The 13575-nt window shown below is 49.0% G+C and overlaps 1 protein-coding gene across 8 annotated transcripts in view; it reads right to left on the bottom strand.

Annotated features, from left to right (window-relative positions):
• The window catches only part of LOC112560768, a 66627-nt gene that overhangs the window by 19720 nt on the left and 33332 nt on the right, over positions 1 to 13575 (bottom strand). The window lies entirely within an intron of this gene.

Here is a 13575-nt window from a genome sequence, read left to right as displayed (position 1 = left end):
GCATCCTGTCTCCTATTCCCCTCCCCTCCCCCAGCGCCACGAGCCTCTTGTCCACACTCCATCCTTCACCGCCACCCCCTCCTTCCATGTACGACACGCCACTGGAGGTGTAGGCGCTGCAGCTGCGGCACGGCATGCGAGAAGTGCGGCGAGCAGCAAGCAGCAAGCAAGCAGCAACTAGCACCAGCAGCTAACTCCCGATGTATCTCCTCCCCGCTATCGTCGCAGCTTGTCCTCCCCTCCCCTCAAACCCGTCCCCCCGAGCGGCTAATCTGACGTGAGCGAGCGCTAGCTGCTGCCGCTGCTGTGCCGCCGGCCTGGGACCGACCGGCCACTCGCGTCTTGGACCGTTGTGCCGCTCGCCGTCTTCCACGCGCCCAGCTCAGCTTCCCAGTTGCCAAGCGTCTGCTGACATTTCGCCCAAAGACGCGAGACGCGCAGGACACTGGCTAAAGTCCTGCAACTGCTGCTGAAGGCCACATCGCCAGCTCACCACCGAACCCCTCTGGAGGCAATGGAAGGGAGGATGGTAGAAAGGAGGGCCGCAGTCCAGTCTCATTTCATGCTCCGGTCAACTCACGCGTCCCCCTCCCCAAAACACATCGAGTTCCATTCCCCAAATGCCTGTACGAGGTGATACGCACAGCGCTTGTCGCCTGCCTGCAGGGACACTGGCATCAGTCAGGCCTCGCTATTGTTCTTCCTTCCTCCCGTCCTATTTCCTTATTGCGGTCACGGACCTGTTCCCAAGTCATCGGTTCTTCCGCTTGGCGCTGACTGCGTCTTCGGGACAATGAAGCCGAGCGAAACGAGGAGAAAGAAATAAGCGGCACGCAAGATGCTGTCTGAAAGAATCTTGTCACCACCTCTATAGGAGATAGTGAGAGAAGGGAGGGGAGGTCATTAACCTGGCACTGTCTTACAGCTTCGTATCGGTTTCTTCACAGAACTTCAAACATGACAAACGGAAAAAAGCCTGTCATACAAAGTTCATAAAGATTTCACACTGCGCGTGCGTTTACGTCAGTCATAAACCAAAACAAACAGACGCGCGCGCGTACGTTAGGCTTGGACAAAAGGTTGGTTGCTTGAGTTTTACGCCGTGCCAGCAGCTAACTCTTTACCACGGCTTGGAAAGGGTGCACCGAGGGCAGATAAGCAGAAACCAATAGCAGACAGCGAGGATAATGGCACATGAAATTGCTATGCGTCATGCGAAATAATATAGCAAACCCCCCAAAATTCGCGCTCGTCCCAGCACAAAGTGCACAATATAATCAACAAAGGGTGGATGGGTGGGAACATGACATAATCCACCTCTGTGTCAGCTTTTGTTTCCAACACAAAGACAGGGGTCGAAGGTCGCGTGTGTGCTGCTGGTTTGACGGGAAAAAATATATAGTCTGCTACACCCTTTCTGGCAGTCATGTCCCGTGTTGGGTGGTGCCGTGCCGCCATATGGCGTAGGACTTGGTGATGAGTGATAGGTCTTGCCTTGCCGGCCATCCCGTGCCTGCTTCTGTCCTTTTCCCTACGCTTGTCTGTCCATTACTCTTTGGCCATACCCCAAGTTTGATGGTGGTGGTGACCAGGGATAGGCAGGGTTGCGTTGTCAAGGAGAATGACAAGACGAAATCAGGGTAACGAGAACAAAAGATTGTATCGCTCAACAACGACTTTCTGACGATATCTTGGGTCTGGAAGTGAGAAAGGTGCAGGCGGACAACAGGACTGCTATACCTCCCTCACTACCAGCATTTTTATGTGAAATCCAAAACACTCATATAACCTCTCTATACCAACGGAAATGACTCAGCATACGGGTGCAAGCACAGTACCAAATACATTTTAAAATTTTTTTTAAAAAGTAGCGTTTTCAGTAGGAAACGGAACCATTCGTCAAAGCTTCTCATAGGATGGTTCGCGAATAGTCGTTTTCTTTCTTTCTCTTTCACACACACACACGCCTGTGTTTCAAAATAAAACGGTTTAACAACTTTTAAAAATGTTACAAATAAATCCACACCACAGAAATCCATTGAATCTCAAATTAAAGATACAATTGCAAGACGATCGCCATGGCCCATCCCACTTCCCAGTTACGACCCCCCGCCTCTAGTAACTTGCCTATCAGACAAGAGTTTCTAGCCAGACAATGTAGTTACCTACGCCACGAACACGGTACACAGTCACAGACGTGGCGCGCTGGCCAGGGGGCACCCCGGACAACATGGGTGGCGAATTACCTACCTTGACGACCGGGCGGCAAGTGTTGGTAGACGACAGCGGTGAGGAGGGGTGGGTGGGTAGGGGAAGGGCGACGAAAATCAGCTGACTTCCGCAAGAAAACCCGGGAGGGATGCATCAGGCCAACCACCACGACAGCCACGGGGACCAACGCCATCACCAGGCGGCCGACACGCGGAGGACATGGTGCGCAGCGGCGAACAAAGCCAGCAATCGAGTGATAAGCTTTGAAGACCCAAACTTAATAACAGCAGTGGCAATGGGAGCCACGGGAGCACGAACAGTTGGTGGGACGTGGTTGTGGGGTGGGGCGGGGGTGGGGGACAGTTTGTATCGCTGGCCGCCCGCTTACGATATGTGTCGGGGAGAGAGGGGAGGGAATGATGAGGGCACGAGGGGTCGCGAGATTCTTGAGAAGATAACTGGGCATCTACGTGTATTGATTGGATAACCAGGCGACAGGGGTGGTCCTGCTGTCAACTTGCATTACGAGGCGATCGTCAGTTTAGCGCGCGCGCCACATTCCCCTTGAACAGCTCGCCCTCTCCATGGCGGGAATGAACGCGCTGTAAGTGGAGGTGTTAGATAGGTATAAACCGCTGTCAATGGAGGTGTTGGATAGGTATGAACGCGCTGTAAATGGAAGTGTAAGATGAACCTAGTGTAAGTGGAGATGTAAATAGGTATGAACGCGCTGTAAGTGGAAATGCAAGATGAACATGCTGGGGGAGTGTAATATAGGTATGAACCTGCTGTAAGTGAAGGTGCATGATGAACCTACTGCAAGTGGAGGTGTAAGATAGGCATATCTGTCTTCGTGCGATAGATACCAGCCTTGGCTGTAAGATTCACTTCGATCTGTTGCTGATCGGCCGCATTGGTCCCATACTTTATGTCGATAGGTGTGTTTGTTAGCGTGTGAGAGAGAAAATCATACGGTAGGAAAGAGAGAGAGAGAAGGAAAAGCACAAAGCCTACACATAGTCGTGGCGCTTGAGTCAGGCTTTTAGTCAAAGAGCAAAGAAACAGGCGTATATACACGGTCACCACTGTGGGAGGCACTGACGTCAACGTAGGTGAGCAGCAGGCGACTGGTCAGCGTGCCACCCCACCTCTGGTATCGACCGCCTATTACTGCACTTGTAGTGCCAGCGAAACATTCTCCTCTGGCAGCCAAGACAAACAGCAATACGCGGCACATACCGCCGCCCGCCTGTAGCTACATATTTGCCAGTAAGGGGACAGCACGCCGTACACACAGGATATTACTATTTGTACTCGCAAGCACGAACAGCAGTAGCAGCAGCAGCAGCTTGCGAGGGTAAAGAGGGGTGGGGCAAGCCATCGAGTTCACCACCACCATGCATCAAACAGCTCTCGCACGTAAACACGAGGACAGGAGCGTCGACGACAACAGCGGCCCTGCTGCTGTGGCGCCGCTCTGGCACATCGCGCTTGCACGTGGAGGGCAGGGGAACAAAGCCAAGGTAAGCTGGATGAGGACGAGCATCAGCAGCAAAGCGGGTTTTTTTATTTTTTTATTTTAACCGAACCGTGAGGGGTCAGGCCCCTACCTGGCAGGAGGACAGGCCAGTCACCAGAGATGAACGGCAGCGACCTGGCGAGCTGGCACCCCGACCTACGTCACAGCCACCCGTTGCCAGGACACCAGCGTCGACAAAAGGTCTGCGGGCCAACCTTGCTCGGAATTTATACGGCGTCCCGATAGCCAAGCCTCTTATTGTTGGGACGTTACCAACGCCGCTACCCCTTCCCCCACACAAACACCCTGGACGTTGAGCGGCGATTCTGTTGGTCATAAATTATTTTTAACAATCTCTAGAAACTTATCGTGCATCAGAAAACATACACACGTACCTTCTACGCCACCTGCCACTCCTTCCTCACAGGGGATGGGGTAACCCGCATATTTTTGTATCGTACCCAACTGACTTAAATTACAGATTCTTGTATTTACTCGGTTCGATCTGACATATCAAGAGGAGAAAAATTACTCTGAAATTAATGAACCACTCAATCAAGTGAAAGCTAAGAGTGTCCGATCACACAACAGTTTTATCAAGTGACACACCACAATACAGGTGTATCAATGTCCTTCACACACAAGCATGACAGCTCTCGAGTGATCAGCGGTATGTTGTACAGACCGATCATGGCCAGTTTAGAATTCGTCAAGTCTCGGCTGTTTCAGACCCGCGCGCCGTTCGAAACAGGGACTGCACCGCCGAGTCACTTTTTCTGACTAAAGAATCCGAAAACGAGTTGTCACCTCTTCGGGCAAACAGCGCCACCCTTCGGCCAGCTGCATGTGCAAGGCCCGCAACGCCACTTGCCTCCTCCGCTGCTTCTTCAATCCCTTATCTCCGCTTCTACACAATGCCTCCCCCCTCCCTTTATATCTTAGGCAGCCCGCAGCCTTCATCCCCCCTGCTGCCACCCTCCACCACCACCAGCACCACACCCCAGCACCTCATTCTTCCTCGCTGCCGTCTTTCTTTCCCCTGCAGCGGAGGCCCACAGATCAATAGGCAATCCCTGCACTGAAATCAAAACTAATTGTATACATTTACATCCATTTGTGCAAACATCAATTCCTCCCAGCATCTGCAATTCCATTCTTGCGCCCGTCATTTTACAGTCCCCGATTTTCTGAAATGCTCAATTCCAGTCCAATAAGTCCAGAAAAGGAACAGTCGGTTCTTCGTGCAAAGAAAAACGGGAGTGATGTGTGTGTTGGGGTAGGGGGGCGCGGGGCGGGGCGAAGTTAAAGAAAAAAAAAATGCTTTGAAAGGAAGTGGATAAAAACTACAAAAAAAGTACGTTCAGTTTCTGGATTTGTGAGGAGCGATCTCGTCAACGAAGAGCGACGGAAAAGAGAGAGTAAATCATGGAGAGGAAAAGGGGGGTTAGCAATGGTTGAGAGAGAGGACAGAAGCGAGAGCAGAGTGGTAGGGAATTGGATAGACAGCGGTGTCAGAGAAACGGGGACGCTCGGGCGTTTAAACTGTCACCGATTTTCAATAAAGTGAGCGCGGGAATCAGAACGGCTCCAAAGTGCCCCACGCGCAAGCGCCGGACTGCCGCTGGCCCGCCGCCATCTTGAGAGCCCAGCAGCGCCACCTATAAAGTGCAACGCGCGGGCGATAAACAGGGGTTGCACATGAAAGTATTCAACTCATTTGCCACGCGCGGCTATTTCGGGCGCCGTAGGTAAACAGCGTTCTTGACATTCCATGATGAAGTCATTTCCCCATTTGCAGGGATCAATGCGCCGACGATGTTCATCTCGGTCTACTCAGGTTGTCCCAACCTCCAGCCCCACCTCCCTCCGAAGTGGAGGAGCGTTGTGTCACTTAAGGTTGTGCTGACAGACCAAGTACCTGTTTGATGACAAGCTTCGGTCGTGCCTGTTAAAAGGTGTAATCCAAAGAACTATCCATATCCATTTCCTTCAACAGGCAATGCAATCAGTCTATATCACGTATATATAAAAGTCGCTATCTATACAGCGATAAAAAGACAATGAAAGAAAAAAACAAACAAAAAAAACCCTGAACAAAAAGCCCCCTCGAACACTAAGTGCGGCAGAAGGGAATGGGAAATCCCAAACAGCCGGTTCTAGTGCATGGATTAAAAAAAAACAACAACTTTAACTGCTTCAGTTTTGCTGCTCTACTGTTTCTAATGTGGCTGTTAAAAAAATATTCCGAAATATTTACCAACAATGAAGAAAGTGACCAAGCAAAGTCCGTGCAAATGACCAATAAAGGAAAATTTTCGTATCCTTTAGACTTCAAAAACTGTAACTGCTGTATATTTCCGCTTTCTCGATATATATTTCTAGCGATATCATGTTTTCGATCGCAAAGCTCTCCAGGTGAACGCAACGCCACACTGCACAAAGCACACAACTCATATTTAAATGTAACTCCTGATGTCACAAATTTAAATCTATACCGAAAATAAACGTTTTGTAGGAAAAAAAAACGGGTAAGTGAGGGGGGAGGGAATAGAGAATTTGTTGTCAAAATAGCCGGAAAAAAAAACAAAAAAACAACAGCAAAAAACTTGCACTTTTCAAGCAAATCTGACAGCATGATGCTTTACAAGCGGCCAGAATAGGTTGCTGTGTTCTGCAGTGCCAGACAAGAGGACAGTGCTAGCTAGCGCATTGATTCACTCTCCACAGCACCTGCTGGTATTGTTGTACGATTATCCTCATTTGAATCTCATTAATCCTGGATGAGTCATTTCGTCATGCCTGTCACTAGCACTACCGCCCCTCGTGTCTCCCCCTTCCCACTTCTTTTCCCCAGCTTCATCTCTATCACCCACCACCACCACTTTTTTTTTCTTGTGCAGGGCCCTGGGTGCTTCTACGCCGCCCAAACAAAATGGCGCGCTCCATCTTGTGATGCCTGATATCTGAACGATGCGGGGCGAGTGACCCGTGGAAGCTAACTTCCGCTCTCGAGTGCCACTTGTCTTGCAGCCTCGCTATTCTTTTCTGTCCGCGGGACGCCAATGTCTGTGTGAAGGAGAGCTGCACCTACCATCAATGTGTTGGCCACACGCTGCGGGCAAGTCTGGCAAGAGAAGGTGTGTATGTTGCAGTGGTGGTGGTGGTGATGATGTGTGTGTGGGGGGAGAAGATGGGTAGTTTGGAGCGACAGAAGCACTTGCAGTGCCCAAGACAGCGCAATGTGCAGCAAACAACAGCAATCAAGACAACAAGAACTCTCTTTCCTTGCTTTCTTCACACACCCTTCATTCGCACTCCTATAGTGCAAGGTGCTCAGCAGGCATAACTCTCAGAACCAAACTAAACTTCTCTGGTCAAACGCTTGATAGTCTGTCGAATGCTTTTTGCCATGTTTTCACTTAGAAACGACGTCCGTAAACACAGTTTGTAAAGTTCTGTGGCCCGTCAGCTGAAAATCCACGAAAACCCGATTAGATGGACTACACGGAGTTACCAAATGGAGGATTTTTTTTTTTTTTTTTTTTTTTGGTCTCTATTGTGTCGCTGCTTGACAAAAAGACTTTAAAATCCGATATAAACAGAAGTTTATTAAAAAATACAAGCTGTCAAAAATAAAAAGGAAAAAAAACCTATCCAAACACAATATATTCAGCAAACACAAAATATTCGGAATCAATTCGTGGGCCCATGAAATATAATAAATTAAAACTAATTTCTTTTTAAACACAAAGACTACACATCTGCCTTAAGCGAACGTTACTGCTCTACATCAATCTTTCGATGATGTTGAACGTTTCCCACTGTCCTCAGTCCATTTCGTTGGACTTCTCTAGTCTACCTTACGACAACACGAACAACAACAACAACAACAACAACAACAACAACAACAAAAATTTTGTTTCCTTAGCTTAAAGTCCGCCATCTGGCAACCACACGCCCCATCCCACCTGCACGACTAAAAGCTATTTCAGTCTGTCTAAAAACGATGAAACCTTTCTTGTGTGCGGTGTTTTTTGTTTCTCTCATTTCTTTAGACACTTAACGCTCCCTGCATCCCCATACCCTGCCGACTTCCCTCCCCACGTCCCCTCCCTTCATCCCAGTCTCAAAGTTATAAATGTGCAGCGGACCATCACCAAGGCAACAAACAATATACATTCTACTCTGATTGTAACAAAAGCTAGCAACAGTAATCAACTTCATCAAATCAATAAAGTTATGGAGAGCATTGATTTTTTTCTTCTTTTTCTGGCTTCTTTTTACAGACGCTTTCTGTCCTGGGAGAGAAAAAAACCGTTTGACAGTCACTGAGTAACAAATGATCCATCGCCTCCATTTCACGCAGCGCCCCCTGGACGCCGCTCTGCGCATGCGCCGGCCTTTGTACCGCGTTAGCCTTATTCAACGAGTGGCTCCATCGGCGCTAGCAGACAAAGCGCAAACAACTTACTCATTTAAATTCGCATAACAATTCGATACCAAAATATTGCCGGCCAGCCGAAATAAAATAATGCTCGCGCCGGGGAAAACATTGATTGGAAGGGGCCCGCCCGTATTATGGGCGAAGCTAAATTGAACGCATTCAAGCTAAGCAAATGTGTATACTTTTACATAATTCACGACCTCGCAGCCGCGCGCTCCGCATCTCTGTAATTGCATATACCGCGCGGAACCGGTGTCAAAGCCCATTCTCCACGCCGATGTAGACCTGGGACAACAGATGAAAGCTGCAGAGCAAATATACACACGCGACAAAGACAGCACAATACCTGACTAATACAGTGGAAATCAATGGCCAGATAACACAACTTAGCATGCACTTAGGCTTATCAAAGGATTTGAAAGAACGGAGCCTCTAAAAAAAATATCAAAGGTATAATTAAATTGATTTTCCAAATAAAAGGTCTGGGTCGCAGAATGACAGCATGAAACTCCACACTGTGTAAGCCAGCAGATGGCAGCTGCTGACACACACACACGGAGAATGTGATGAGCCAAAGTATCAGCATCATGAACCAAACAATTATTCGAGGAGGGATTCGCTGGAAAGGGGAGGGTGAGAAAAACAAAACAAAAATGAGTAAGGTGGCGGTTTCTGATGCACGCTAACTTGCGGGTGGGAGCGCAGGACACTGATGGGAGGGATGGCTGGTGATGAGGAGGAGAGAGCGTGGCTGAAAAGTCAATTACAGGGAACACCTTTTTATTGCACATTGCGCTGGCAGTGCTCGGCGCATGAGATGCTGTAGGTAATTGTAGCCGCTAATGGATTCGCTGACCTTAATTAAATCATACAGCCCTGAGCACCTACTATGGCGCCGTTCCCTAGGGAACGCGTACACGGCTGAACGGACAATGGCCGGGGTATGGTCTTAGAACAAAAGACACTGCTCGTCTTACACTGCAACCTACGCAGCGTGTTAATTAAATGGCGACCGAAAGATTTTCACATATTCTGAACAAAGGCGAAGGACAGGAAGAAGGAGAATTAACTTAGCTGTGCTGGATGTTTGTTAGTGCTTTGTGCGGTACCGGCAGCTAAGGCTATATCACGCCGAGAGAAGGTACTGGTTACTCTCAGGTAATATGATAACTTCCTTAACAACAAAAGCCAACATAAGGAACAAAAATATGATAAAAGGGTAGTAAGTTTTTTTGTTTTTTTTTTAAAGGACTGCCGTGGCATAAAAAGCCACAAACAAACCAAAATCTAACAGGACATAAAAACATTAAATCTGATGGTAAAGCAACATCCTCTGAAAAAAATGAAAAAGAAAAGCTGCAGATGGGATGGATCTAAACAAACAAACAAAAAAAGAGCATGATACAAAACAATTGCTGGTGGAAACTGGAGATTATGACAAGTTATTAAAGCATGCGCAACAGTAAAAATTCCCGACATGAAGGACAAGCTGGTGGGGGGTTCCTTTGTAAAAGGTGTGATAGCCATGCTAGATGACTGACAGCTGAGAGGTAGACGGCTCCAGCAAAACTCCAGACACTTCTATACGACCACGACGACCTGTAGGTACAGTCGCCATGGTGCCAAACCCAGTCTTTGACATCATGGTACCTTTGGGCAGTTACTATTCCACCACGGTTGTACCTTGCTGTAGTTACTACTCGACCTCAACCGTACACCCCTTAAACGTGTAACAGAAAAAGTAACAACGCAGGGAATAAAACACGGCAGCGAACCCTTTCAGGCATGAGTGTGCGAGTAGGTGGAGGATAAGCATCTGATGCTTGTCATTCCCGGAGTCAACTTCCTGCCGAGGAACGTTCTGAAGCAAGCGTACCGATATGACAGCAAGTACATCGTCGCCTGCTGCAACTACTGCTGACCACTCTGACGCAAACGTCCGCCATGATGGACGTCGCGCCTCCTCCACATCGCTTCACAGGCACGGGAGGGGGAAGGAGGCGAGAACAGGGAAGAGTTAGTACGTACGTTGTGTGGGCAACGAGCAAGGGGATGGTGGTGGTGATTTCCTCATCACTAACGGCGCGACCTGCCACACCTAATAAACCCCAATACCCACCACCTGGGATCTTGCAGGCCACATCAGACGGTAATCGGCTTGAGCCAGGGCTGGGTCTCTCATTGCCTGTCCCCCAGCCCAGCTCAACCCATGACGAAGCGAGGTGCGGGCATCACATCAAGCGCTAAGCGCCAGCAAAATCCACGACAACGACTACGGCTCTCCGCCGACCTCAGCGCCCCACTTCTGACCTCGCGGAGTCCGTGAAAAGCTGCAGGAGGAGGTGGACGGCCAGCGTCAGAAGTCGCTCGACTCCTCCGTCACGCCTACAGGCTCACCATCGTACTACACTTGAGCTGACCGCCTCGTTATGGGGTGGGTGGGTGATGATGCACCGTCTCTCAACTGCTCGGCCATCCCAAACCTCGCTGACATTCACGTCCAGTCTCATATTCAGTAACAGACGGAGTGGGCGACAAAGCCAGGCAAGCTCCTTAAAAACCTCGCCACACTCGTTTTATCTCCGCAAATACGCCGGTACTGTTTCCCTCCATTCCCACCAACAAAAAATAAAAACGTCTCTTCAGTTTCAATCATCGCTTCGTGAACTGAACTTAACCGTCTGGCATTGTCCATTAATACGCAGTGCACAGCCTTTAAAAAGATCTAATTAACACGAGTACTATTTTCAGTTACGTTGGAGGACATTAAACTTGATGGTAATGATATCAACACGTGAAACAATTAGTTTTCGTCACGATGGGTGGGGAGCACGGGGAAGCGAGAAAGTGAGTTAGACGAGCAATGACAACTCTGGGAGGGAAAGGAAGGAAGGGGAGCCTCATGCATACTACATATTTAGAGAGGTTCTAGGTGGGCTACAAAGTTTTTGATGAAGATGAAAAAAGATTCTTTTTAATCCCCATCCAAAAATAGAAAAGCTTAACAGAAACACTAAAACTTCTTAAACTTCCACTCCCTACCACACTACAACAGCTATGCGTCTTTGTCATTTGCCACGTAGAATCACCGGCACCATTCTAACTGTGGTGTGTTCGTGTCGTTGACAGTCGCATGGAGCGATGTCGGTGTGCTCTCCAATGCACTGATGAGACGGTGAGAGCAGCACTCGTACAGCAACAAGACAGCCGTGAGGACATCTAGCGGAACAACCTGCCTTAAAAAGGTCAGCAGACGCTGAAGAAAAGCAAGGTCTTATGTCTTATCTGGCAGCTTCAAATGAACCCGAATTTGGTGTTTCCATGACCAAATGTTGCAACTCATTTTCTCTGGAAAAAAAATTGTTTTGCGTTAAAACGCAAAAATAAAAAAAAGGCAAAAAGCGTTAGCCAATGAATCTCGAAACACAAATTCGAAACAGGCATATGGTGATGGTAGAGGGAAAACAACCACAGTAATAAACACCGCCCAACTTGGCCTCCGCTTCCCTCACTCACCCCTTCTACTACAAAAACATATCAGTAGTTCCTTATCTCCCAGGACCAACAGATGAAGGTGAGCACGGTAGTCAAGATGCGTCCTGGGACACGAGTGTCATTACACTTGAAGGGGATCGTGGCCGGCGTAAGCCCCCGCGAACAAACACGGCGCAAGACAGGGCGGGTAGGTGGGGGAACAAAGGTTGGTGCTAGTCACTGATCAGTGGGAAGCGCGTGCTGACCTCGCCCTCGCCGATGTGGGCACAAGAAGAAACAAGCGACAGGACGCGAGGGACGTGACCAACCCCGGCGGTGCCTGGCCTTGGCGGTGGGTCAAGCAGGAGGCCAGCGGCCAAGCTGGACAATGCAGCAGCGTCCCCGGCGGTCAACGGGGGAGGGGGACCTTGTCGGACCTTCCGCACATAAACGTGACGGTTGACCACTGTCGCCAAGGCCTCGCTGACCCAACGCAGGGGACAAAGGACAAAGGCTGGGTCACATTCTGGCTCCTCCGACTATTCACCAAGCCTCCTCTAAATGGCAACAGTGTCTCCCCCAAAACCCCCTTTCTAATACCTACCTTCCTTCCTCCCTCATCATTTCCGATCTCCCCCACCTCCAAACGTTCTGATTCTTTTATCCGCTTCGCTCATCCGTGAAGTCCTTTTGACCTGCGCGCTGGCAAAATGTGATAAGTAGCGGTTATGGTGATGGTTCACAACAATATGGATTTCCCAGAGGGGCGTGCGGGTCAAGAGTTTAAAAAAATGAAACAGCGCCTCAGCGACAGAAGCGAGAACATCTAGCACTCAGAAATCCTGTAAGAATGTAATCCTTTACACGCCGTGCGGCCTCAACAACATCAACGGATAAAAGTCTAGAGATAAGAGATAAATTAGAATGGATCGCCCGTGTACAATGACTTCAGTGTGACGACCCAAGATCACACTCACGAAGAAAACCAAAAGAATTGTTTCTGAAGGAAAAAAAAGCTTTTTTAGACCGAGGCTGTCGGGGACAGAAAACAAAAATCCTAAAGACCAAGCCGTACGATTAACAGGTAGGATGATAGGAACAACAGCGGATCGCATCTGTCGCTGAATCCTCAGCCGCAAGGGAGGTGAGTGATGTAAGGTCTGGGTTACCGACTCCTGCTTCCGTCTGCAATGACGGCCGCCACTCGAGGCACCAAACACATGGAACAGAGGGGGATAGTGGGGATGGGGAGAATATCTTGTGTCCGTCGGGGCGGTCGGCCTCTCTGTTCATTCGCAAGTGGTTCTGTCACTCGCGCGCTTTCTGATCTCTTGCCACCCGCTACCTTCCCTCCCCTTCCCCCCAGCAGGCTCTTCCTCTTCTCCCGCCTTTCCATTCCACGGCCGTCCATTGAGCCACGTCTGTTACTTCCCGCCATCTACATTTCCACGCTGCCCTTTACTCCTCATCCCCAGCTTAGCTGTATTGGTTAATTCCTTTTCTTTGTCCTGATGGTCAAGAGCAGATGGCGTTGGGTTTTTCCCAGTTGATTTTGTGCACTGTCAGGGTTTTATTGCAGAACAGGCCGATTTAAAAATAAATCACCCGCTTGCATGCACTTCCTTTTACCTCGGGCATCAGCAACTATGAGCCCTTAGTCACGTCTCGAGAAACGATTCTAGTCATTCCCAATTTTCTCTTTTAGACTAAGAAGAGATCCAAGAAGGGGTGGGGGAAAATCAACGGAAAGAGGACATAAAGCTAGGTGTGAGGGTGGAACTGGTGGCGAAGAAAAGATTGAACAGAGATTTCGATTTCTGCAATTTCTCTCATCTGATACATCTGATATATGAAAATATAAATTCATGGCGTTATGAAAGGTCACTGTCAAGTCCACGTCAACGACTGAACCTCAACAGTAAATTCG

The sequence above is a fragment of the Pomacea canaliculata genome, linkage group LG3, assembly GCF_003073045.1.
Source record: "Pomacea canaliculata isolate SZHN2017 linkage group LG3, ASM307304v1, whole genome shotgun sequence".
Lineage (NCBI taxonomy): Eukaryota > Metazoa > Mollusca > Gastropoda > Architaenioglossa > Ampullariidae > Pomacea > Pomacea canaliculata.
The sequence above is the reverse complement of the archived record's forward strand: the minus strand, read 5'-3'. Positions and strand labels throughout refer to the sequence as shown.